The sequence below is a fragment of the Oncorhynchus clarkii genome, chromosome 13 (assembly GCF_045791955.1).
Source record: "Oncorhynchus clarkii lewisi isolate Uvic-CL-2024 chromosome 13, UVic_Ocla_1.0, whole genome shotgun sequence".
Taxonomy (NCBI): Eukaryota; Metazoa; Chordata; class Actinopteri; order Salmoniformes; family Salmonidae; genus Oncorhynchus; species Oncorhynchus clarkii.
The window spans coordinates 30001465-30028198 of record NC_092159.1 but is presented as its reverse complement, the minus strand read 5'-3'; the positions used below and the strand labels follow the sequence as shown (position 1 = coordinate 30028198).

The 26734-nt window shown below is 41.9% G+C and overlaps 1 pseudogene; it reads right to left on the bottom strand.

The window, feature by feature from the left end:
* Positions 1-13845: 13845 nt before the first annotated feature.
* On the bottom strand, positions 13846-21773 carry LOC139364488 (zinc finger protein 436-like; annotated as a pseudogene).
* Positions 21774-26734: the final 4961 nt, after the last annotated feature.

Genomic DNA, 26734 nt, shown 5'->3' with positions numbered 1-26734 from the left:
GCAGAATAAAAAAAATAAACTTTTGTTTCCCAGACAATGACCATGGGATCGTCAACGGATCTCTAACCTCCCAAACACCACGGGAAAATCAAGCCTCCCAGGAACTATAGACCTTCCGCTGCTTTCTAAAATATCATCCCGCTTATTATCCAAATTTCAATCATCTGAGTAAGCATATTTCTATATGTTACTATCCAAACGTCTGTAACGGTTCTCTTGTTGTGAAGTAGAGGCGGACCAAAAAGCAGCGTGGTTGTTATTCATTGTACTTTAATAACGAAACTGTACATGAAAAAACAAATAAAACAACAAACGTGCGAAAACCTAAAAAAAACAGCCCTGTCTGGTGCAAAACACAGAGACAGGAACAATCACCCACAAACACACAGTGAAACCCAGGCTACCTAAGTATGATTCTCAATCAGAGACAACTAATGACACCTGCCTCTGATTGAGAACCATACTAGGCCGAAACATAGAAATACCCCAAAACATAGAAAAACAAACAGACTGCCCACCCAACTCACGTCCTGACCATACTAAATACATACAAAACAAAGGAAATAAAGGTCAGAACGTGACAACGTCAGATTAACACTCATTTCCACATTCACACAACTCTTATATAAGTCACACAATGCTATTCCCAAACATACCTAATCAATTAGTTGTTTTTCAACAATATTTTACCTGCAGGAATATTTTCACATTTCTATCTCATGGTTAGTTCCTAGGATAATGCAACTCATACATTTACATCTTTCAATACTTCTAAAATGGGGTCCAGGTTTTTTTTTAAATTACAGGTGCACCTTACCATCTTATACTATATCATAAATGGTCTTAACACAGATTCTAGTTTTCATCCAGTTCACACAGATAGCTGCCTCGGACCTGTTTACACCTCCAAGGTGCCCCCCTCACACAGGAATACACACTCAGAGCCTACGAGGCATTTCTAAAAACTCCACTGTACATGTTTCGCTCGTCTTTCTTTAAAAAAAAAACTGAGTTTGAGATGTGGTATCCACTCGGCTTGCTGCCTCTCAGATCAAAGGTGGGACAATCTGCTCCGTTCCCAAAGTGCGTTCTCCCCGAGATCATGTTTGAGGGATCCCTCATGCACGATTAACCTGGTTCGTCAGGAGCGGTCACCAAGTGAAGATTAACATCCCCATCGCCAAATGTGGTTAATTTCTTTAATATCAAATGAGACAAACTTATCACACAAGTCAGAGTTACATTTAAATATTTATTCACTTATTAATATGGGAGCAGGTCAATACAAAGCACAAATATAAAGTTAATTAATTGAGTGCTCTACGATAATGATGGCTGGTCGACACACCACCCCCAGATGATTCGTTGAGAGCCATGATACAATAGTACTAAGGTCTTTTACAGCCAAGACACACCCCTTTCAACCTACATGACCAACAACAGATGAATAGAACGGGTCACAAGGTTAAGATTTGTATGAAAGATACTTATAATTCTCAGCAGACAGTATCTGTATAGTATATAGTTCTCTTTGTGCAGAGACCAGGGTCTGGCCCTGAGGTCATCTCTCCCTGGTACCATATAGAACAGAAACATTAACTCATGCTCTGGAATGCTGTCTCTTTAGGTTTTATCACCCAAAATACTTTGTAAATCTCCTGTTAGTGTTATCTGCCAGAGGTCCATGGAACACACAGACACAATAGTTCTAAGAACCCTCTATTCTGTTGAATAAAACAACCATTTGATGCAATAAAAGTATTATAACATAATGTTGAAGTTTTGCTCTCAGTGTCCACTGAAAGTTGAATAGTAACAAATCAAATCAAATTTTATTTGTCACATACACATGGTTAGCAGATGTTAATGCGAGTGTAGCGAAATACTTGTGCTTCTAGTTCCGACAATGCAGTAATAACCAACAAGTAATCTAGCTAACAATTCCAAAACTACTACCTTATAGACACAAGTGTAAGGGGATAAAGAATATGTACATAAAGATATATGAATGAGTGATGGTACAGAGCGGCATAGGCAAGATACAGTAGATGGTATTGAGTACAGTATATACATATGAGATGAGTATGTAAACAAAGTGGCATAGTTAAAGTGGCTAGTGATACATGTATTACATAAAGATGCAGTAGATGATATAGAGTACAGTATATACGTATACATATGAGATGAATAATGTAGGGTATGTAAACATTATATTAGGTAGCATTATTTAAAGTGGCTAGTGATATATTTTACATCATTTCCCATCAATTCCCATTATTAAAGTGGCTGGAGTTGAGTCAGTGTGTTGGCAGCAGCCACTCAATGTTAGTGGTGGCTGTTTAACAGTCTGATGGCCTTGAGATAGAAGCTGTTTTTCAGTCTCTCGGTCCCACCTTTGATGCACCTGTACTGACCTCGCCTTCTGGATGATAGCGGGGTGAACAGGCAGTGGCTCGGGTGGTTGTTGTCCTTGATGATCTTTATGGCCTTCCTGTGACATCGGGTGGTGTAGGTGTCCTGGAGGGCAGGTAGTTTGCCCCCGGTGATGCGTTGTGCAGACCTCACTACCCTCTGGAGAGCCTTACGGTTGTGGGCGGAGCAGTTGCCGTACCAGGCGGTGATACAGCCCGATCGATGCTCTCGATTGTGCATCTGTAGAAGTTTGTGAGTGCTTTTGGTGACAAGCCGAATTTCTTCAGCCTCCTGAGGTTGAAGAGGCGCTGCTGCTCCTTCTTCACGATGCTGTCTGTGTGGGTGGACCAATTCAGTTTGTCTGTGATGTGTACACCGAGGAACTTAAAACTTACTACCCTCTCCACTACTGTCCCATTGATGTGGATAGGGGGGTGTTCCCTCTGCTGTTTCCTGAAGTCCACAATCATCTCCTTAGTTTGGTTGACGTTGAGTGTGTGGTTATTTTCCTGACACCACACTCCGATGGCCCTCACCTCCTCCATGTAGGCCGTCTCGTCGTTGTTGGTAATCAAGCCTACCACTGTAGTGTCGTCCGCAAACTTGATGATTGAGTTGGAGGCGTGCGTGGCCACGCAGTCGTGGGTGAACAGGGAGTACAGGAGAGGGCTCAGAACACACCCTTGTGGGGCCCCAGTGTTGAGGATCAGTGGGGTGGAGATGTTGTTACCTACCCTCACCACCTGGGGGCGACCCGTCAGGAAGTCCAGTACTCAGTTGCACAGGGCGGGGTCGAGACCCAGGGTCTCGAACTTGATGACGAGTTTGGAGGGTACTATGGTGTTAAATGCTGAGCTGTCGTCGATGAACAGCAATCTCACATAGGTATTCCTCTTGTCCAGATGGGTTAGGGCAGTGTGCAGTGTGGTTGAGATTGTATCGTCTGTGGACCTATTCGGGCGGTAAGCAAATTGGAGTGGGTCTAGGGTGTCAGGTAGGGTGGAGGTGATATGGTCCTTGACTAGTCTCTCAAAGCCCTTCATGATGATAGAAGTGAGTGCTACGGGGCGGTAGTCGTTTAGCTCAGTTACCTTAGCTTTCTTGGGAACAGGAACAATGGTGGCCCTCTTGAAGCATGTGGGAACAGCAGACTGGTATAAGGATTGATTGAATATGTCCGTAAACACACCAGCCAGCTGGTCTGTGCATGCTCTGAGGGCGCGGCTGGGGATGCCGTCTGGGCCTGAAGCCTTGCGAGTGTTAACACGTTTAAATGTTTTACTCACCTCGGCCGTGTCAGTGGCACTGTATTGTCCTCAAAGCGGGCAAAAAAGTTATTTCTTCTGCCTGGGAGCAAGACATCCTGGTCAGTGATGGGGCTGGATTTCTTTTTGTAATCCATGATTGACTGTAGACCCTGCCACATACCTCTTGTGTCTGAGCCGTTGAATTGCGATTCTACTTTGTCTCTATACTGACGCTTAGCTTGTTTGATTGCCTTGCGGAGGGAATAGCTACACTGTTTGTATTCGGTCATGTTTCCGGTCACCTTGCCCTGGTTAAAAGCAGTGGTTCGCGCTTTCAGTTTCACGCGAATGCTGCCATTAATCCACGGTTTCTGGTTTGGGAATGTTTTAATCGTTGCTATGGGAACAACATCTTCAGCGCACGTTCTAATGAACTCGCTCACCGAATCAGCGTATTCGTCAATGTTGTTGTTTGACGCAATACGAAACATATCCCAGTCCACGTGATGGAAGCAGTCTTGGAGCGTGGAATCAGATTGGTCGGACCAGCGTTGAACAGACCTCAGCGCGGGAGCTTCTTGTTTTAGCTTCTGTAGGAAGGGAGCAACAAAATGGAGTCTTGGTCAGCTTTTCCGAAAGGAGGGCGGGGGAGGGCCTTATATGCCTCGCGAAAGTTAGAATAGCAATGATCCAAGGTTTTACCAGTCCTGGTTGCGCAATCGATATGCTGATACAATTTAGGGAGTCTTGTTTTCAGATTAGCCTTGTTAAAATCCCCAGCTACAACGAATGCAGCCTCAGGATATGTGGATTCCAGTTTGCAAAGAGTCAAATAAAGTTTGTTCAGAGCCATCAATGTGTCTGCTTGGGGGGGAATATATACGGCTGTGATTATAATCGAAGAGAATTCCCTTGGTAGATAATGCGGTCGACATTTGATTGTGAGGAATTCTAAATCAGGTGAACAGAAGGACTTGAGTTCCTGTATGTTGTTGTGACCACACCATGTCTCGTTAACCATAAAGCATACACCCCCGCCCCTCTTCTTACCAGAAAGATGTTTGTTTCTGTCGGCGCGATGCGTGGAGAAACCAGCTGGCTGCACCGACTCCGATAGCGTCTCTCGAGTGAGCCATGTTTCCGTGAAGCAAAGAACGTTACAGTCTCTGATGTCCCTCTGGAACGCTACCCTTGCTCGGATTTCATCAACCTTGTTGTCAAGAGACTGGACATTGGCGAGAAGTATGCTAGGGAGTGGTGCGCGATGTGCCCGTCTCCGGAATCTGACCAGAAGACCGCTTCGTTTCCCTCTTTTACGAAGTCGTTGTTTTGGGTCGCCGGCTGGGATCCATTCCGTTGTCCTGGGTGAAAGGCAGAACACACTTTCCGCTTCGCGAAAGTCATACTCCTGGTTGTACTGATGGTGAGTTGACGCTGCTCTTATATTCAGTAGTTCTTCTCGACTGTATGTAATGAAACCTAAGATGACCTGGGTTACCAATGTAAGAAATAAAACTTAAAAAAACGAAAAACTGCATAGTTTCCTAGGAACTCTTAAGACAAAAAATATTGTATATTTTTGTTGGACAAGTTTGCTCACCACCAACAACAATTTCCATTTCACCAATATAAACACGGTGTCTACAATTTTAAAAACTCTTATTTAGCTTCTAGAACTCTCATCTTCCTAAAACTCACTAGATTCTAGAACTCTCTCCCTTTGGAACGAGCCAAAACAAAACTAATCTCAATACAAAAAAATGTGCAGTCAAAATAAATTGTGATCCATGGCAACGCAAAACACAAAACTTTTTGACTGCCCACCCTTGAGAAAATCAGCAAGCAAGTTGTCCTTACCACAGACATGTCTGATTTCAAGAGGACTCCTGCAATATCTGTAACTTTCAGTTTTAATGTGTCCAAATCAATAACCAATATGCAGAAACAGTTTGGGATAAATTGAAAACCTAAACATAAAATGTGCTATAGACACTAATATCTGCAACAATAATCATATTACTTGTATTTTTTAAAACAAGCACCTTTTAAAATGCACAAGCACCGAAAATGCTGTCGTTTTGAAAAGCAGCAATAAATCACTGATATCGATTAGGGGGAAATCAGGCTGTACGTGCTGTTGAAACTAACAACAAAAAAAACACATGGAAATGTCATTTCAAAATCATTTGTGCGAGAGAAGGGAGATGAGGTTGCACGTCCTGTTAAAACTAACAACTCAAAAACCACACAGAATATGGGAATAATGTGTACATCCCTGGTTAGAGGACAACTTGGAGAAAACAGCTAGCTACATTTTGAAGTGTTGCATTTTGATTCACGTGGGTCACCAACATGGTAAGTGTAACAACTCTTTTTTTGTTAGTCACTTTTAGTTAAATCTCATAAATAGTACTCTTTCAATTCAGAGCCTGGATTTCCCCCCTGAGGCTAATATCCATATCATGCTGAAATCAATAGATCAGGGGACAAACGTTTAGGGTCCTACATTGTGACATCATGAAAATACTCCTACTACAATGTTGAAACATTCTACATTGTAACATTAATTCATTGATATTATGAAACAACTCCATGTATTTTCTAATATTTGATATGAGATCTTTTATCAGATTATCTCTGGTTACAGCTATAACATTTATCTCCTGTGTGTTCTCTGGGGTACTCTCAGACTGCTAGATTGAACAATACTCTTCCCACATTGATTACAGCCATAAGGTTTCTCTCCGGTGTGTGTTCTCTGGTGTGATATCAGGTTGGTTGAATGAGTGAAACTCTTCCCACATTGATCACAGCTATAAGATGTATTTCCTGTGTGTGTTCTCTGGTGTACTGTCAGAAGGCTGGATGAAACAAAACTCTTCCCACATTGATTACAGCTATAAGGATGCTCTCCTGTGTGTGTTCTTTGGTGAACAATCAGATTGCCAGATGTAGTAAAACTTTTCTCACATTGATCAGAGCTATAAGGTTTCTCTCCTGTGTGTGTTCTCTGGTGTGATATCAGGTTGCTTAGCTGAGTAAAACTTTTATCACATTTAGTACAGCTAAAATATTTCTCTCCTGTGTGTGTTCTCAGGTGTACTGCCAGGATGCTAGATGAAACAAAACTCTTCCCACATTGATTACAGCTATAAGATTTCTCTCCTGTGTGTGTTATTTGGTGTATTTTAAGTTCTGATGAAGATTTGCAACATTTCCCACAATCAGAGCAGCAATGAGATTTATCACCTGTGTGAATTCTCTGGTGTGGCTTTAGTGAATCTGATCTGGATTAACTCTTCCCACAGTCAGAGCAGCAGTGAATTATCTTCCCTGTGGGTCTTTGCGGGTGTTTCTTGAGGTGTTCTGATCTGGAGAGACTCTTCTCTGCCTCTTCAGCATCGTGAGGTTGTTGAGGCTCACCAGAGAACACAAGATAGTCCCGTCTCTCTCCTGTGTGAACAACAAAGTCACACAGATGGTTAAAGGCCCACAACAGCAAAAACACTGTAAAAGGTGATGCCAACAACGTAGCGATGATGTTGTACAACAATCGACGTCTGTAATGAATGTCAAAATTATTTGACAATTTTATCTTGTTTTCACATTAGTAGTAACATCGATGATTGTAGGCTAGAAATAAGTTATTTGTGTTGTTGAAACTCTAAGCAGTGTGCCAGATGACTTTGGTCTCCAATATAGGTCCCTTTCTGTGGTTAATAAAATTGCGGCACAAGGGCGATGAGCACACAATTTGATTGCAGAAACTCCTCCCTGCTAATGAGGAAACCGATAGTTATGGATGTACTATATCTGCCTGGAGCAAAAATGGTGAGCAAAGATTTTAGTTTTTTAAAATATATTTTGAATGTGAAATGGGGGAAAACTCAGGAGAGTAACCTCAATTTACAGGTTGCTTATGAGTGCATTTCACACTACTTTGGATTATAATTGTAAGGCTCGTTTGAATGTCCTGCTTAATATAATGTTTGTGTTCATCATCGCAAATCAACCGCTTTGTATTAAAAAAAAACTTCAACCAGTAAAATGCTTTTTTGGCTAGTTTTTCCATCAGCCTGACAATGACGGGTTGTACACTGTTTGCCAAATTGCCCATAACTTCACCTAACAACAAATATACCTATGTTGTGATGTTTGTCATTTGATTGGCATTCAGAAAATTATTTCCTGGATCAGCTGATAGTTGAATATGTGACTGTAACTAAACAGCTACAGTATTAAGTATTATGTGTCTATTATGATGTCATAATGACATAACCCTAAATCTATCTATGATGTCATAATGACATAACCCTAAATCTATCTTCAGAGTTTGTTCTGTTGCTTTATGCCACGCTTTATGTCTCTCTAATGTCAATATGCCTTGTATACTGTTGTTTAGGGTAGTTATCATTGTTTTATTTTACTGCGGAGCCCCTAGTCCCACTCAACATGCCTCAGAAAACTATTTTGTCCCAACTCCCACACATGCATTGACCTCACCTAGCATAACTAATGCCTCCAGAAATGCAACCTCTCTTATCATCACTCAATGCTTAGGTTTACGTCCACTGTACCCGCACCCTACCATACCCGTCTGTACATTATGCCTTGAATCTATCCTACTACGCCCAGAAATCTGCTCCTTTTATTCTCTGTTCCCAACGCACTAGACGACAAGTTCTGATAGCCTTTAGCCATACCCTCATCCTACTCCTCTGTTCCTCATGTGATGTAGAGGTTAACCCAGGCCCCGTGTGTCCCCAGGCTCTCTCATTTGTTGACTTCTGTAACCATAAAAGCCTTGGTTTCTTGCATGTTAACATCAGAAGCGTGCTCCCTAAATTTGTTTTTTACTCGCTGCTTTAGCACACTCCGCCAACCCATTTCCATCCCCAACTACAACATTATCCGTCAAGATAGAACTGCCAAAGGGGGAGGAGTTGCAATCTACTGCAGAGATGGCCTGCAAAGTTCTATCATACTTTCCAGGTCCATGCCCAAACAATTCGAGCTTCTAATTTTAAAAATGAATCTCTCCAGAAAAAAGTCCCTCACTGTTGCCGCTTGTTATAGACCCCCCTCAGCTCCCAGCTGTGCCCTGGACACCATATGTGAATTGATTGCCCCCCCATCTATCTTCAGAGTTTGTTCTGTTAGGTTACCAAACTGGGATATGCCTAACACCCCTGCCGTCCTACAATCCAAGCTGAATGCCCTCAATCTCACACAAATTATCAAGGAACCCACCAGGTACAACACTAGATCCGTAAACATAGGCACCAAGCTCATAGATATTATCCTGACCAACTGGCCCTCCAAATACACCTCCGCTGTCTTCAATCAGGATCTCAGCAATCACTGCCTCATTGCCTGTATCCGTTATCGGTCAAACGACCACCCCTCATCACTGTCAAATGCTCCCTAAAACACTTCTGCGAGCAGGCCTTTCTAATCGACCTGGCCCGGGTATCCTGGAAGGATATTGACCTCATCCCATCAGTAGAGGATGCCTGGTTGTTCTTTAAAAGTAATTTTAATCAGCTAGACGACAACAACAGGTAAAATGGCGATGAATGGCAGAGAGGGGCAGTTAACTACACACAGGGCCGACAGATAAACAAAATAGAGTATCGAGTTTAATGAACAGTCCAACAGGCATCAGCTATGTAGCCAAGTGATCATAGGGTCCGGTGAACAGCAATATATGAAACAGGGAAGCTGTTAGGTAGTCGATACTATGCTAGCCAGGAGATGCGGCTGGCTCGAGGCTAACTGGTGCTAGCTTCAGGACAAGGGCGTTAGCTACTATAGCCAATCCAGTGCAAAGATCCAGAGCTTATGGCAGGAATCCGGTGATGTCGTGGCTTCTAGAAATCTTTGTGAAGAGTCTGGGAGGCATCAGCTGTGTAGGTGAGTGATCATAGGGTCCACTGAGCAGGCCGGAAGATGGGCCTGGCTCAAGGCTAGCTTCGGGGCTGGGCCACTCGGTAGAAGCTAGCTAGCTGCGATTATCCAGTGTAATGGCAGGAATAAGGGGATGTAGTGGAGAAAAACAGTCCGATATGCTCAGGGTTGATATCGTGCTGTGCAGACTGGCAGGTATTAAAAAATAGTATAATAATTTAATTTAATAAATAATTTACAACAACAAACACGTCTTACTAGTTTTGGAATAGTTTTCATTTTTCAAACAGGTTTATTATTTTATTTCAGTTTACTAAATAGTTTTCCCCTAATTACTTTTTCTATAATAAGCATTTCCCTTATCAACCAGTCACAGGTACTGGCGACAAAGCACCTCGTAACCTAGCTGGGAATGGGACAGATGGAACACTTCTGTGGTAACAGACAGGGGCGATTTGAAATTAAATCTAATTCCCAGGAATGGGGTTCATATGAACCACAGAGACTGTATGTGGGATAATAACATGGCCGTGTCCAACCCTGCTCCTTCCCTCGACTCCACTACCAACCACCAATCTCCAACAGGGCCCTTAACCTGTATCACTAGACACTTCATAGTGAGCTACAGGTAGGAATCAGCAATGAATCCCAATAATGAGACACCTCTGGGGAGGGGGTGTCAGAAACATTAAAATATATATTAAAATATATATTTAGTGTTTTATGACAAACCGTTTTTTTACAAATTCGTCAAGACACCAACTTAGTCTTTACCGTGAAATGCTTTACATACAAGCCCTTAAATAACAGTGCAGTTCAAGAAGAAGAAAACGTTTACCAAGTAGGCTAAAATAAAAGTAATAATAAAAAATAACACAATGAGAATAACAATAACGAGGCTATATACAGGGGGCACTGGTACCGAGTCAGTGTGCGGGGGTACAGGCTAGTTGAGGTAATCTGTACATGAAGGTGGGGGCGTAGTGACTATGCACAGGTAACAAACAACCAGTAAAGTAACAGCAGTGCACCAAAGGGAGGGGGATGGGGGGGTCAATGTAAATTGTCCGGTGGCGATTTTATGAATTGTTCAGCAGTTTTAGGGCTTGGGGGTAGAAGCTGTTGAGGAGGCTTTTGGTCCTAGACTTGGTGCTCAGGCTTTCCGTGCGATAGCAGCGAAAACAGTCTGACTTGGGTGACTGGAGTCTCTGACAATTTTGTGGGCTTTCTTCTGACACCGCCTATTATATAGATCCTGGATGGCAGGAAGCTTGGCCACAGTGATGTACTGGGCCATTCGCACTACCCTCTGTAGCGCCTTCACTGTCAGATCCCGAGCAGATGCCATACCAGGCGGTGATGCAACTGGTCAGGATGCTCTCGGTGGTGCAGGTGTATTACCTTTTGAGGATCTGGGGACCCATGCCAAATCTTTTCAGTCTCCTGAGGGGGAAAAGGTTTTGTTGTGCCCTCTTCATGACTGTCTTGGTATATACCCACGTTGGTGATTGAAAGATGAACTCAGGTCCACACTCCAGTCCAGTTGATGGTGGTAATGTACCTTAAAGTTGGTTGCCAACCGCCATTTAAAGTCCAAAGAAGAAAAAGAAGCCCGAAGGAAGGAGAAATGACGAGAAACCAATTTGGTTTACCGTTTGGGGCGTCGCAACTGGTTACCTATTTTGATGTGATATGAAAGTATTGTGTGAAATTATTTTGTTGTGATATCAAAGTATTATGTTAGTACAGCAGTTTATGTTTCTAGAAATCACAATCGATTGAAGATCGATTCACATTTACATGGAATATTTGACTATTTTGGGTTCTGATGGGGTACGACAGTTGAACTAAGCTCATGAAGAATTTATAAGTGAATTCTTAAAGAAACAATAGGTGTCTACTGGCTGTCAACAATTAAAAACAAGAAAAAAAACACATATTTCTAAATAATAATATACATTAGTATAATTTAAAAAAATCATTTTCTTTCAATAGAATCCTAAAACCCACTAGCTTCTAGAACTCTCGTCCCCTTGGAACGAGCCCAAACAAAACTCATCTCTAATACGGAAAAACGTGCAGTCAAAATAAATTGTGATCCATGGCAACACACTGGCTAAACGCAAAACTTATTGACTGCCCACCCTTGAGACAATCAGCAACCAACCCCTGCAATATCCGTAGTAACTTTCCACCTTACTTCTCGCTCTCTTTTCAGGGTTTACTCGATAGGCATGTTGTTGGATCGGGCCCAGTCCCCAGTCCCCAATGTCATGCATTTGGGTTAGCACATCTGAGAATGAATCCTGATATTCTAAAAGCAGGGCAACATTGTCAATATAATTGTACCCAAATATGGTCAGCTGGTTGCATAAATAACTATGATTACTAAATGTTACATAAATTGTAAATATGAAAATCAAAACCAAATGTACACCACTTTGTTAAGTTATGGCTAGCGTTCCCATTGGGGAACACCCCCCCCCCCATTCAGCTGAAAAGGTGGCAAGCCATTTTTCAGTCACAAAAGCAGAATAATAGATAGATCAAATGAATCACTAACCTTTGATTATCTCCATCAGATGACACTCATAGGACATCATGTTATACATTTGTGTGTTTTGTTCGATAATGTGTAAATATATATATATATATAAAAACTCAGTTTACATTGGCATGTTATGTGCAGTAATGTTTTGATTCCAAAACATCTGGTGATTTTGCAGAAATACTCAAAATAAACATTGATAAAAGATGCAAATGTTACTTACAGAATTAAAGATAAACGTATCCTCTATGCAACCGCTGTTACAGAAAAATAATAATCTGAGAACTGCGCTCAGAACCCAAATTAGCCAAAGAAATAGCAGCCATTTTGGCGTCAACAGAAGCTACAAAAAACACTATAAATATTCACTTACCTTTGAATATCTTCATCAGAAGGCAGTTCCAGGAGTCCCAGTTCGACAATGAATGACTGATTTGTTCCATAAAGCCCATCATTTAGCCACTTGTTGTTAGCTTGTTCAGCCCAGCATTCAATCCTCAAAAAGCACAAGCAATTCCTCTAGACAAAAACTCAAAAGGTTCCGTTACAGGTCGTAGAAACAAGTCAAATGATGTATGCAATCCATATTTAGGATGTTTTAAACATTAATCAGCAATAAGGTTCCAACCGGAGAATTTCATTGTCTGAAGAAACGCATTGGAACGGAAGAACACTCTCTCGTGACCGCGCGCAAGGAGACCAAGGCTTTCTGCCAGACCACCCACTCAAAGTAGAATCATACAACCAGAATCTAAAGACGGGGACATCTTGCGGAAGCCCTAGGAAGTGCATGCTCATCCATATCTAAGATGGACATCAAATGGCAGTTTTCAAAATTGAGTTCTCACTTCCTGTTTGGATTTCTTCTCAGGTTTTTGTCTGCCATACGAGTTCTGTTATACTCACAGACATAATTCAAACAGTTTTAGAAACTTCAGTGTTTTATATCCACCAGTAATAATAATATGCATATATTCCCATCTGGGAAAGAGTAGGAGGAAGTTTACTCTGGACACACCTTTCATCCTAAAGTGAAAATGCTGCCCCCTAGCCCCAACAAGTTAATATGTATTGGTAATACTTCACTTAATGGTGAGGCATGGAATAATAAAACATGTATATTTTGTCAGGCTGAATGTTTGAAATATGAGTAGGTGATTTGAGTCATGCTTCTTCAGTAGTGGAATAAAGACAATTAGCATTTGAATTTTGTCAAGAAATACTGGAGTGATGTCAGATTGTTAATAAAATTGATTATAGACCAATTTATTATACTGCTTTCATGTGTGTATATACACAAACATCTGCAACAATTATCATCTTACATGTCATTCTTAAGCAGCTTTGTCAACTTGTAGAAAACAGCTAGCTACATTTTGAAGTGCTACATTTTGATTAAAGTGGGTCACCAATGCAGTAAGTGTAACACAGCTCTTTTTTTGTTAATCACTTTTTGTTAAATAATACTATTTCAATTCAGAGCCTGGATTTTCCCCTGAGGCTAATATCCATATCATGCTGCAATCAATTGAACAGGGCAAACGATAAGGTAGAACATCATTAAAATACTCCTACTACAATGTTAAAACATTCTACATTGTGACATCATTAAAATACTCCTATTACAGTGTTAAAACATTCTACATTGTGACCTCGTTAAAATACTCCTACTACAATGTTAAAACATTCTACAATGTGACATTATTCCATTGATATCATGAAACAACTTCTTCATGTATGTATTTTCTGATGTTTGATCAGAGATCTTTTATCAGAGTATCTCTTGTCACATTGATCACAGCTATGAGGTTTCTCTCCTGTGTGTGTTCTCTGGTGTGAAGTCATCTGGCTAGATGTTAGAAAACACTTCCCACATTGATCACAGCTATAAGGCTTCTCTCCTGTGTGTGTTCTCTGGTGTTGAGTCAGATGGCTAGCTTGAACAAAACTCTTCCCACATTGATCACAGATATAAGGCTTCTCTCCTGTGTGTGTTCTCTGGTGTGAAGTCAGCTGGCTAGATGTAGGAAAAGTCTTCCCACATTGATCACAGCTATAAGGTTTCTCTCCTGTGTGTGTTCTCTGGTGTTGAGTCAGATGGCTAGCTTGACCAAAACTCTTCCCACATTGATCACAGATATAAGGCTTCTCTCCTGTGTGTGTTCTCTGGTGTTGAATCAGATGGCTAGCTTGACCAAAACTCTTCCCACATTGATCACAGATATAAGGCTTCTCTCCTGTATGTGTTCTCTGGTGTTGAGTCAGATGGCTAGCTTGAACAAAACTCCTCCCACATTGATCACAGCTATAAGATTTCTCTCCTGTGCGTGTTCTCTGGTGTGAAGTCAGCTGGCTAGATGTAGGAAAAGTCTTCCCACATTGTTCACAGCTATAAGGGTTCTCCCCTGTGTGTGTTCTCTGATGTTGAGTCAGATGGCTAGCTTGAACAAAACTCTTCCCACATTGATCACAGATATAAGGTTTCTCTCCTGTGTGTTTTCTCTGGTGTATTGTCAGACCGCTAGATGTAGTAAAACTCCTCCCACATTGACCACAGCTATAAGGTTTCTCTCCTGTGTGTGTCCTCTGGTGTATTGTCAGACCACTAGATGTAGTAAAACTCCTCCCACATTGATCACAGCTATAAGGTTTCTCTCCTGTGTGTATTCTCTGGTGCATTTTAAGTTCTGATGAAGATTTGCAACCTTTCCCACAGTCAGAGCAGCAATGAGATGTCTTCCCTGTGGGTCTCTGCTGGTGTTTATTGAGGTGTTTTGATGTGGAGAGACTCTTCTCTGCCTCGTCAGCATCATGAGGTTGTTGAGGCCCCCCAGAGGATCCACGATAGTCACGTCTCTCTCCTGTGTGAGCAAAAAGTCGGACAGGTGGTTTAAGGCCGACAACAGCAAAAAATACACTGTAAAAAGGTGATGCCAACAGCGTAGCCATTATGTTGTACAAACAATGACGTCTGTGATGAATGTTAATTATTTTACATTCGTCTTAAGACAGTCAAGTGAACAACAATAGTCATTGTCTTGTTTACCCATTAGTAGTAATCAACGATTTTACGCAAGAAATACGATTTTAAAGTTGCTGAAATCCTAAGCAGTGTGCCAGACAACTTTTGGTCTCCAATATAGGCACCTTTCTGTAGGTCTATGTTGTTGTTAGGTGAAGTTATGGGTCCTACAGTAGGTCTATGGTATTGGTATAACTAGCGGTTTCTGCATTAGCATGGAGGAGTTTCTGCAACCAAATTGTGTTCTTGCGAACAGAGGGCAGAGAGTGATGCAGCTATTTGGGGATGTCTGATAGTATTTACGCACCACCACTAAGGATTTGTGGAGCTTCTCAAAGTCATTTTTTCTTCAACTCAAACAGCAAGTAAACAAGGTCTTACAAATACTTTGAGGAACTATTGATTGGAGTAAAATATTTCCAGCTCTCACTCTTGATAACCACTCGACATGAAAGGGAAAAATGTAATGCTCTGATCCAGTGGAAATGTCATACAATACCTGATTACTTCTTATCCCTTTCACAAATAGGTACAGCTGTGTCTCTCCAAAACTCACTTGTGCGGGAAACTGAGAGCCCAGAATATTTTATACAATGTTGCTATCACGTTTCGGACAGACCTAGGTGATAGAACTTGAAACAGTGTATCAACTATGTAGACAGGCAGCCAATGTGATTTATTTTTATCTGGATATTTTCTAGATGTTTTTATTTGTTGGCTTTATGTAGGCTATTTTTACATAGTTGGCAATGGCAATAAACATTATTTAGATATATATAATTTTCATTTCTATTTATATAGAATGCAGATTAATCACAGACAATGATTTTGAGATACGATTATAAATGAAACTGTTCCAGTAAAATTTGAATATGAAAATCATAACTGACACCAGATCAGTAAAAATGGTTAGATAAATTTGCACTACAAATGGAAAACGTTGCCGACTGCCGTTGTAGCCTATTACTGGAAACTTCAGGATTATAATGTCAGAATTTACGAAGGCCATCAGCAGCGGGAGGAGGAAGTGTTTTTTCCTTATGGTTAGGCTATCTTGATCTCTGGTTCCCTCAAGTCATTTGTGTGTCTCAATTATTTAATAAAACATGTGATTCCTATGTTGACGATGTAAAGAATATTTGCTGCTCTCTGGTGTGTAATGAGGAATAACCAGACGCTGCACGCATTTCTGAAATTGCTTATTCCAGTTACTGATAAGCATGCACCCATTAAGAAAATGACTGTAAAAGCTGTTCAATCCCAGTGGAATGATGAGGAATTGAAAAATTGTATGGTTGAGAAGGATGAGGCAAAAGGAATGGCAAATAAGTCTGGCTGTACAACCGATTGACAAACGTCCTGCAAATTGAGAAATCATGTGACAAACTGAATAAAAAGCCAAAGACAATGAAACAAAGATAAATGACAAAGAATGATAGTAAAAAAGCTTTTGAGAACCTTACATACAATGTTGGGAAAAAATTAACTGAATCAGATGGCTCATTCAAAGCCCACTACTTTTATGATTTTTTCATTGGCAAGATTAGCAAACTTAGGCATGTCATACCAGCAACAAACGCTGACACTACACTTCCAAGTATATCTGACCAAATTATGAAAGACAAGCATTGTAATTTCAGTGTGGTCACTGTGGAAGTCAGTGTGGAAGAGGTGAAAAAAATTATTGTTGTCTTTCAACAATGACAAGCCACCGGGGTCTGACAATTTTGATGGAAACTTACTGAGGATAATAGCAGACGATATTGCCACTCCTATTTTCCGTATCTTTAATTTAAGCCTACTAGAGAGCGTGTGCCCTCAGGCCTGGAGGGAAGCTAGAGTCATTCGACATGCGCTATGCTCTGCATAGTTAGCTCCAGGAAAAATGTTGCACTTATTCAGCCATTCTGTGACCAAAAACAAGCTACATATGGACAGTACCAAAATAAACTGACTCTGGAAATAACAAAGCGCCTCTTAACCTAGCTGGAAATGGGACAAACGGACCCCTTCTGTGGTAACAGACTGGGACGATTTCTAATCAAATCTAATTCCCAGGAACGGGGTTCATACAAACCACAGAGACTGTGTGGGATAATAACATGGCCATGTCCAACTCTGTTTGTTCCCTCGACTCAGCTACCAACCAGCAATCTCCAACAGGGCCCTTTACCTGTATCACTAGACACTTCATAGTGAGCTACAGGTAGGAATCAGCAATGAATCCCAATAATGAGCCACCTATGGGAGGGGTATCCCTTTGTGGACAAATCTCAAAGTATTACTGCTACCCTGGGGAGATTGCTATACCCCTTGAACATTGGCTCCAACCCTCATCGGCTGTGGCATGCTTGCCACAGACTACAAAGGGAAGCACAGCCGATAGCTGCCCAGTGACACAAGCCTACAAGACGAGCTAAATAACTTCTACGCTTGCGGCGAGGTAAGTAACACTGAAACATGCATGAGAGCATCAGCTGTTTCGGACGACTTCGTGATCACCCTCTCCGCAGCCGATGTGAGTAAGACCTTTAAACAGGTTAACATTCACAAGGCCGCAGGGCCAGACGGATTACCAGCTCAGCGTCCAACACCATAGTCCTTCAAAGCGCATCACTAAGCGAAGGACCCTGGAACTAAACACTGAGCACGCCCCCATTCTCATCGAAGGGGTTGTAGTGGAGCAGGTTGAGAGCTTCAAGTTCCTTGGTATCTACATCCTTGGTGTCCACATTATAGGCTTAGTTAACTGGTGAACTGTTGAAATCATGGAAACAAAGACGATTCTAATTCTAGATTTGGAATAGAATGTGCAGCACCTTTAATATATTGTTGTTTGACATGACTACCAATTAATAAACCAGGGAGGAATTACTGACCGAGTAGGAGCATGGTGGAGACATCCAAGCGAGGAAAATCGGGAAGGGAAATGACAGCAAGTAGTGCAGTCGAAAGGGTTAACAAGTTGGTGAAACAACATATGTGCTGGAATGAGAACAATATAGATGCTACTTTGAGAACACAAACTCACATCTTTCACAGCACAGAGTGAGGGAGTCCAGGGGATGACTGGAGGAGCAATGGAGGAAGCATTGAGGGATTCTCCTGGCGTGAGTACAGTTGGTGAGACTGAGTGGACGATGGAGAAGAACAGTGGAGTGAAAAGGGCTAAAGTTGGTAATGAACAGCAGTTTAGGGTCGGAGTGGGAATCATCAGCAAGGATGTTTTTGTGGGTGACCTGCTAACGGTCTCAAAGATGGTGAAGGATGAATTGGGTAAAGTGGAATCGGTTCGAGTGACCAGGAGTGGTATGATGCCGATTGTGTGTCAACAGCGCAAAAGGAGAAAGCTTTGTGTGGTTTAGGTTAAACATTTCAGGTAGATGCACGTGGATTAAAATTAATGATAGACAGAAGGTTTTACTGTGGTTTGGTGAAGTGGGTCTCCCATCTTATGTAAAACCTAGGTAAGTGAGATATACAGAAGCCGCTGCAGTGTTACAATTGTAAAAAAGGTTGGACATGTGGCAAGTGCTTGTCGAAGGAATAAATATGTCAGTCAGATGAAGCATGTTGTAATTGTGATGGGAATCAGCGCCCTGTACAGATGAAGGAGGTTGTAGTAGCTAGGATGATCAGGCCCATCCAGCAGGTGTCATATGTGGAGGCAGTGAAAATAGCCAAAGGAGTAGAGAGGAGAAGGTAGTTCATGTCCCACAGTCTGCAGTGAAGCCATGCAGGAGAAGGATCCCAACAGACAAATAGTGAAAGAGGTGGACATTGTTGTGTTTATAGAGCAAGTGATAAATTGCATTAATAAATTATTAGTAACCTTCGTCCAAAACTAGCAGTTTCCAAAATTGTGTTTGCATTGCCCTCACTGCCGCAGTGATAAATTGCATTAATAATAAACTAATAAAACATCTAAGAAGCTAGACATCATTGTGAAGGTGGCAAATAGATTTCTGGATCTCCAGGACTTCAGACAAAATGTTACAGGGAGTACTGAATGAAGAAGTCCCCCCCAGGTTCCTGAACCTGTGTAGGGATCTGAATAGTACCATTTTTTTTTTAAATTCAGGGTAGTGGAGTGAATTTGGTTAGCGTTTATTTTTTATTTTACCTAATTAGTATGATTTGTTAATCTAATTTATTTTTGCGTTTTGGTTATTTTTTACAACCCCGTACAGTAAGGTGGCAGCAATACACCTGATGAGTGTAGTCTGACAAACCTCAGAGAAGAAGACGAAGAAGACCAAAGTGTTGGTCACATTGTTTCAAGTTGACCCTAATTAGATGTTACATTACATGTTGTTTTCTTACTTCATGTAGCCTGCTAGCTAGCCAACATCTTCATCCTTCTCTTACTCCTCTCTGATAAGATACCGCTGCACATGCTTATCTGGGCCTACAACAGCACTGGTACCCGGCAGTATTAGCTAGCTACGTTTGCTCTGACTTAATACATTTAGCAAGCTAGCTAGCCCGCTAACTAGACATTAGCAGCTAACATTATTTGAGCAACACCTTGCTAAGAAAATACAATATTTCGCCTTTAATGTAATGGCATGAAAATAATTGCCTGAATATTATCCAATGACGTAACAGCTCTAACAATTTGACCCCAACAGGAAATCTACACTGGCAATTATAGAAAGACCCATTTACTATATAACCATATATAACCAGTATGACATCCGGGAACATTTGGCATACTAACTATTTCACACTATGACCAATAAGCATACTATATACTCAATTAACATCACAAATAGTACAGTTAATATGAGTATTCTAACACAGCTAATGACTTAACAGCTCTATCAATTTGACCCTAACAGGAAATCTACACTGGCAGTTATAGAAAGACCCATTTACTATATAACAACTGATTCTTGACGAATATAACTTATAAATGCCTCAAATGTTTCAGCCGTATTACCCCACCAGAAACCAAAACATAAGCTCGTATAATGCCACTGTTTGTAAACTAATACTATATGGCTGAGGAGTAGGGTCGATCCAAGCATTCTGACCTCACAATGACAGTAAAGCACCCAAGCTAACTGGCTAACGTTGGATAGCTTGCTAGACACAAATCAGAGAAAACCCCACTCTTACCATTTTACTTGCCCTAGCAGAGCTGTTTAGGCTGTTTTCATGTTATCCAGAGCGTTGGGGACTAACTGTGCTGCTGGCAACAAATTAATTTGATAATTTTTGCAGATGTTTACTGACACCGGCCATATTCAACGGGTGTTGAACGTTATTAAATTCATCAGTTATTCTGCTCTCTAATCAAGTCAATAAACATTGGGTAGTTCGTTTGAATATAGTTACTATACTGGCAAGTATGATGTATAAGTAGCCAACTAACGTTAGGTAGCTAGTTAACATACCGATACATACTGCTGGAAAGATATGCTATGCGTTTTGTAAGGATAGTGTAGCTAACGTAACGTAACTTATATGAAAAGTCATTACTTTATTACATTGCTCAACATTTGTCATAATTACTTAAAGCAGTTCATTTGTATCCGCTCTCGTTGGACTTAGGCTGAATATTTTCCTCCATTTTCTTCAAATCTGAAATCGATGTTAAGTCACGCCCATTTCCTGAAGAGTTGCATTATGGGCCCTAAAGTACTGCGTGTATATGTCATATTTTGGCGAATTTAGTACGACATCCGGGAACTTTTGACATACTAACTACATCATACTATAATAAGCAAACTATATACTCAATTAACATCACAAATAGTACGGTTAGTATGAATATTCTAACACAGCTCAGGTCTCTGGGCTGCCATTTTGTTTGTTTAAAAACTTGGTTGCCCCTTTGAATGTTGTGTGGCTTTTTCAATCAACCAATCTGCAGTTCAACCAATAACAAAGCTGTAATTACACCACTATTTTGGTAATAAGATGGATGGGGCTGGAGAAATGTAACTACTCAAATTCATAGACAGACCTATGGATGCAAGGACTGACCATCCATGATATCAACATTATAGTTTTAACCATGTTTTGAGGCTATACAGTGTTGGTTTACATTGTTTCTAAACATTGGAGTAAAAAAAGCTTATTTGAGGTTCTGATGGGGTAAACAGTTGAACTAAGCTCGTGTGTTATATTCTTCAAGAATCAATGGCTATAAATAAATCATTTAGAAATCAAAATATGGATGTAGCAATTGCAAATTTCCCCTTTAACACCACACATCAGTTCAACAACCGCAGAGTTTGTGCTTCTGTTTTTAAGACAGTACTTACTAGTATTAATCAGTGCCCGTTCATCGTTAGAACCATCCGACGCCTTAAGATGCGCTTGGGAAACCGGGCCCAGATATCCAGTTTCCTCTTCTTCATTTTTCGATGTGACAGTCACTTCCCCCTCCTCTTCTTTCACTGAAACGTAGTCGTCCTCTTTAACTCTGAACGAGTCTTCCTCTTCTTTAACTGAGACGTCTTTCTCTTCTGCTTTCCCGGTAACAGCCTCAACCTCTACTTGTTTTTGTATTGTAACAGCCTCCTCTTCCTCCTCCTCCTCTTTCACGAGAGCTTCTTTCTCCATCCAGCAGAACCCCCTCTTCTTCAGCAGGAACGGGGTTAAGTTTGAGACTGGAGCTATGAGGCATGTACTGAAGTCCCTAAGCGGTATAATTCAAAGCAGAGTCCCTTTATCAGCAGCACGTGATCAATGACGTCTGAAGAATAATTTCGTCGAACACCTGATTGGTTTGGTATTGGGCTCGTTCGACATTGCAGCCGACAGTGCAGGTGGCTGCTGACTAATTTACAAATCACCTTGTACCATAAATAACTACTCATTATTATTTATAAATCAGTCAGGCAGTCACAGTTTACCCACAATGCAGCATGGACTTGATGCTCTCGATCAAGGCCGGTGGTTTCGTAGAATACATCATTGCTACGCTGCTACGGTGTGGGACGTCGTCTTTAAAAAATGTGGCTGTTCTAAATTCTGTGTCGCTCAAAACCTTGAGTAATGAACCTTTTTTTTTTTTTTTTAAAACAATTGTCTGGAAAGAGCCAATGCTTCAGGAAGCTTTGTTTCACCATCACTACTTTTCAGCATGTTTTCTGTGAATTCGACTACGGGAGTTTTGTAACTTTTTCCACCTTGGCTTACTGTTAGTTGGGTTCTAACTGGTCTCCGGTAGTTGGTCTCGCTGACCATAAACGTGCTGGTTGGCTACGCTGTTTAGCCTAATAGCTAGTTGCCTAAATAGCTAACGTTAGCTGGCTGGCTAAGATAACTGCATATAGCTAACATTCTTTGATTGGTTAGATGGCATTATGTATTTCCAAAACGTTGGTTTACTTTAATCACTCAAGTCATGAGTGCAAACGATTGGTTTAATTTAAAGTTATACATTTTAAGTTATTTCTGTTGTAGTTAACATCATAGGTGAGGATTGGTTGATTTCCAGTTTTTAAGTATGGTATTTAAGATGATTGATGAGAAAAGTATTGTCCAACCATCTGGTAACTTGTTTCATGCGCATTAAAGGTGAGGGTGAATTTCAGATGTTCCCTGCTTGTATTGATGAAGGAGTGGAATGATGAAGTTCCTCTGCTGTGCCCTGGAATAGAAGGAACACGTCATCAATGAAGACTTTTTCAGAACCTGATGAGGTGCTAGAATGGATTGTTAGGGCTGACAATCACATTCTTCTCTAACAACCCCACATACAGTTACACATAATTAGATGCATTTCTTTTTTTAACTACAATGACCATAATGACCTGAGCGCCTACTTGTCTTGTCTGTGTTTCTTTTAAACCTGCTACGTAAAAGAGACCGAAGCTTCCGTCCCTCTCCTCGCCCCTACTTGGGCTCGAACCAGGGACTCTGCACACATCAACAACTGCCTCCCACTTAACATCGTTACCATCGCTGTTAGTGCACACCCCACTAACTAGCTAGCCATTTCACATCGGTTACAAATGCACAATGGTCATTGCTATCTGGGATTCTTTGGACATCCCTACTCTAAACCCTAACTTAACCATTTTAAATGTCAACTTCAATGGGCTAGGGAAGTCCCAAGGATGTATCGCTACCTGAAAATACAATATCTAAGTGATTGATAGTTGGTATTCAGCAGTCATAAAGCCTTATTTACATTAATAAACGACTAAAATAGTGATTTTGTCAGACCGCACCTCTACACTTTATTGACTGACTGATCCATCCATCCTTCCATCCCTCCTCGGTCTTCCTCTCCTCTGAAGACCCAGTGAGGGTGGAGCTCAGTCAGAGAGCTGTTGAGGGACTGGTTAGGAAGAACACTTCTACAGCCAGAGAGGTGAGAGGTCACACATGATTTAGATGGTAAATATTTATGTCCCCTTAGTGGTTCATCACATCAGCAAAAGGGAATATGTCCCATCATCCATGTTTATTTACATTAGTGCAAATTGTGATATTGGTGTAACTTCTCACCACTTTTGGCTGTATGAAAGTTAATTTCCCCTCAGACACATTTGTTCTGCACTATTATGGTCATTTGTGTAGAATGTACTTTTCCCCACTCATTTGCCCCACCTCTTTACGTTGCTTATTTATATTCAGTGGCCTGACTGCGTCCAGACTGTCAAAGGCCCATCCTGGTAGATCTGAACCTAATGCAGTTTGGAGTGATCAGATGACAGAAGTCACATTTAGGTGCCAGGTGTAACTGAGGCCATAGACGCTCCATATCCATTACTTTTAATGTTTTATATAATATGACTAAATGTGTTTATTTCTGTGTTGCAGGGGCAATCAAGAAATGTAATGGCAAGAACACTGAGCATGACATAAGTAGAGCTGTGGGAGACCACCTGAAGCCCTTGGTAGAGCCGGGGGTGGTGTTTACCACTCCACCACGCCTTCAGCAGGCTGGAAAAGTGGGATTGATACCGTTTTTCATACTAAGAGGGACCAAGAGTCTGTTGATTGGTCAGTCTTTGGTTTCATTTGTTGAAATCAAATCAATCTTTATTTATACAGCACATTTCAGACATGGATGCAACACAATGGCTTCACAGGAAAAAAATGAAAATAGACAAAAATATTTAGTACACAACAAACAGAAGACTAACAACTGAAAGACTAATGATCATTAAGGAAATTCCATTGATTAAAATATTAATTGGATGCAATATCCAACCCAAAATATGAGCTTGTTTTTTAGGAGGGGCTCTGAAAGACACTATGGGGGTGTCCACTGGAAGTTGACTAGTAACAACAACTGGGACATAAGACACCCACCATGAGACCCACTAAATCTGTCCAAGAAGAGGGAAACAAATGAAAAATGTAAAAACAGGAAGTAAACCAAAAAGGTGGTTAAAATAATTTATTACAATCAATACCATTCATACTATTACAAAATCATAATTCTCATTCATTCTTAATTAATTGTATTTACAAAAACATCAAACAAAAACAAACCTCAGGGGAGCATCGTCCCTCCCCGTCATACCTAACCAATACCTAACCCTTTCCCTATCTCCCCTTCCCTAATCTATCCCCTTACCAAACTCACTCTAACACTCCCAGCCCTAAACCCCCTTTCCACCTCTCCCGTGCCGCATGCTTCCCCCACTTCCTCTCCTCCCTCTTCATCTTCCCCCTCAAATCACCTTCCACCCTTCTCACTATCCCTTCCACCCCCCAATCTCTCCCTGTCTTGACTAAATTCTGCCTGGCTTCCCACAGTCCCTTTTTAAAGAGACTCATGAGAAGCCAGAGCAGAAACCTGTCCCTATCCGTTCCCTTTGCTCTCCCTACGCCTCTCTCTAGCCTAGCCCATGTCAAAACAAAATCACTCCTAACCACACCTAGCATTACCCGTGCCCTAGCCCAGACTAGTCCGGCAAAGGCACAGTCCCAAAAGGCATGGCGCACAGTCTCCTCCCTGCCACAAGAGGATCTTGGACAGGTGGGGGATTGCACCAAACTATACCGGTACAAGATGGCACGTACCGGCAAGCACTTATGGAGGCCCAACCTCCTCCTCAGACAAGCCGGCAATGGATAGATGTATGCCACATACAAAAGAGACGGCAACACATCCACCTTTAGGACCAGGACTTTGCCCATAAAAGACAAATACCTAGCCTTCCACATTGCTAGCTTCCTCTGTACCACTGCGATACGCATGTTCCAGTTTAGCGTCGCTGAGCCGGAGGTCTCAAAATGAACCCCGAGAATCCTCAGGGCCCCTTCACAGAGAGATAACCCCCCAGGCACATCCGTTCTACCGCGCCATCTTCCGAAAAACTTGACGGAAGACTTTGCATGGTTCAGAACTGCTCCCGACGCTCGGGTGAAATCCCTAAAGATGGCAAGGGACCTTGTCAGGCACGAGTCCTTGCACAACAGCAAGGAAGTGTCGTCGGCGTACTGCGTCATCTTAACACGCAGCCCACCGCTTCCAGGGATCAACAAGCCTTCCACCCCTGTGTCTGCCCTAATGGCAGCCCCCAGAGGCTCCATGTACAGAACGAAGAGGAGAGCCGAGAGTGGGCATCCCTGCCTGACCCCAGACGAGAGGTCAAAAACGTCACCTAAGTGACTATTTACACTAACTCGACACCCCGCTCCGACATATAAAGTACGGATCCATCCTATAAACTTCTCCCCAAATCCTAATCTACCTAACACCCTGAATAGAAAAGATCTATTCACGCGATCAAAAGCTTTCGCCTGATCTAGCGCTGCTACCATTAAAGGCAGCCCTCTATCTTCAACCCAAGCGATGGAATCCCTGATCAACTGTAGGTTCCATCTTATAGAGCGGCCCTCTACCCCGCACGTCTGATCCTCGTGGACGACGTAGGGAAGGGCTGTGCGCAACCGGTCTGCTAAAACCTTTGCAAGAATCTTGTAATCTACGCACAGCATGGTCAATGGCCGCCAGTTGCCAAGGTCAGTTGCTTCCCCCTTCTTATAAAGAAGTGACAGCACACCAACAGCCATTGATCCCCCCGGGACCCCCGTCTCAAGGATGGCCTTCAAGACTTCGAGAACCACTGGTCCAAGTATACCCCAAAACTTGAGGTAAAACTCAGCCGGCAGCCCATCCATCCCAGGCACCTTCCCTTTTCCCATCCTCCTAAGAGCGCTCTCAACCTCTTCTAGTGAGATCTGGGCCTCCATCACGTCTCTAATGTCCTCTGGCAACCGCCGGGACAAGTGTTCTAAAAACACGTTTCCCTGCTCTACATCTATTTCCCTTTCCTTAAATAAACCTTGGAAATGATCAGTTGTCACTCTGACCATTTCCTCTGGTTTACTTACTATACTACCATTTTCTTCCCTAACTCCCTTCATTACCTTCCTACTCTGTCTGGCCCTAACCGACTTAAAGAACATAGCGGAACAAGTCTCATTATGTTCTAGAAAGCCACTATGCGCACGCTCCAGGAAAGCTCGAGCCTTCTGCTCCTGCAGCTCCCTGAGCTGCGCCTTTAGGGCTGCGAATCTCTCCCAGTCAATCGACCCGCCGAGGTTGCCTGCCTCGTACTCGAGTTCAATTAACCTTTGGATACGATCCACCTCCCTCCTTTCCTCCCTTTTTTTCCT